A 1,837-nucleotide genomic window follows, 5' to 3' on the forward strand; every position below is an offset into this window, starting at 1 on the left:
ACTGTGTCAGGCAGAACTTTTTCAGTTCAGTATATACTTCCACACATATTTAGTAATTCTGAATAGGTTTACAGTAGGTTATCAACAACTCAATGGTTAATAGCCTACTTTTGGTTAATACTTTCACTATATGAAATACTCAGGAATTTATATTTAAAAAGTTAAACCTAAATTAATTCAAAAAGTTTTAGATATGAGGCTTTAGATATGAGGCTTGTGCTTTGAAAGACTGACCCCATTCAAAGCCAGTTTAAAGTGACAGGAAGTCAGCCTTGCCATAATAGAAGACTTTGAGCCCACAGGAAGGTGCTGCCTCCACAACTGCTACATATAGATGAATTGTCTCCTTGGCACCACACTGGACAATAGGACATCAATCAAGGAGCACAAAAAGGAATCTGTGGTGGAGCCCTGCCAAGCTGCTAATAAAGATACAGTAGACAGTGCATATTGATGAGGGCATCATGGGTAGTGTTTCTGGTTCACAGAGCAATGGCCCTCCTGTCTTATTGCTCTTATTGGTCCAGTAGGTGAGGCAACCAATGAGAGGCCATCTTGCTCTGCAGTTCCGTTCCAGTTCCATTGTGTAGACAGATATACATCATTATACAGTACTATTGTTCCAGATTAAATCATTTGAATATGACAGATTACATTTTAATCTACAATGGTAAAGTAATTAGTCAAATTGATTATTTGGTTATTCATTTTCTAAATCAGTGTTTTGCAGCTTCTCTTTGACACAACCAGGACATCTCAGTTAAATTACTGCTGGTACAAAATCGAAGCTTTATAACATTTAGATAAAAATCCCCTTGAAGGCCTTAAGGACAGTCATTCATATAGCCAGCTCTTGCATATGTCCTTTAGAATAGCAGACTGAGGCTACGCTCTCATCTTCATTTCCATGGTGACATCATATGAATATACCCCCCCAGCAATTTGTTACGAGAGCTTTACAAATTAGCTTCAACAGAGAATTCATTCATGGAAAATGTGGCAGTAGTCTGTGTTTTTGTGAGCAGAAACATAAAACTACAGTAATGACTGTACTACTGTTTGTTTTGAAGTAGCTAGCTAGCTGATTAAGGCTGAGAACAATGTCTCTGTTCCTGGTCAGTTTAGTAAACATCAGTCTGTCATGGGAGAGGAAGAATGGAATTCATTAGATTGGATAAAATAAGATGAAACAACCATGTGAAACCATAACTCACAAGGAGAGGTCATAGGGAGAATGAAGTACACACAGGCACACACACACGGACACGCACACATGCACACAACACACACACACACACAATTACATCACTCATGATTACTCCCACATGAAAAAAATACTGTAGTATTTACTGTAGTATACTAGTGTTTTTGCGGATTGTAGTATTTACTGTAGTGTTTTTGCAGTGTGTACAATACTGTAGTATAGTTTTTGCAAACATTACTGTCATATTTACTATAGTGTTTTTGCTTTATTATCTTTGACATAGAAGCGGAGACTTTCTCATTCAGGAAACCTACTGGAGAAATACTAAAAGAGCAAATTTTACATAACCTGTAGGTAGGACTGGGGTCTGAACGGATAGCTCAGAACTTCTGCTCTTTTCTATAACCTGTAGGGAACACAATATATGGTCTATACATGGCATCTAATTTTCACAGTTATGGGTGACACCAGTTGAGATATGGGGGAGGGGAATGGGAAGGGTATATACAAATTAAATACTGTAGTATTTACTATTGTTTTAAAAAAGTGTAGGGGTTTTGCTGACTGTAGTGTTTTTGCAGACATCACTATAGTATTTACTATAGTATTCTACAGTATACTACAAAATTCTAT

At 37.1% G+C, this 1,837-nt stretch overlaps 1 non-coding gene across 1 annotated transcript; it reads right to left on the bottom strand.

Moving 5' to 3' along the window:
- Nucleotides 1–1,491: 1,491 nt before the first annotated feature.
- LOC115108797 (U7 small nuclear RNA) lies at nucleotides 1,492–1,546 on the bottom strand. Its single transcript, XR_003860389.1, has one exon. It is a non-coding gene; the product is annotated as a U7 small nuclear RNA (small nuclear RNA).
- Nucleotides 1,547–1,837: the final 291 nt, after the last annotated feature.

This window comes from Oncorhynchus nerka, linkage group LG24 (genome assembly GCF_034236695.1).
Source record: "Oncorhynchus nerka isolate Pitt River linkage group LG24, Oner_Uvic_2.0, whole genome shotgun sequence".
In the NCBI taxonomy this organism is placed as follows: domain Eukaryota; kingdom Metazoa; phylum Chordata; class Actinopteri; order Salmoniformes; family Salmonidae; genus Oncorhynchus; species Oncorhynchus nerka.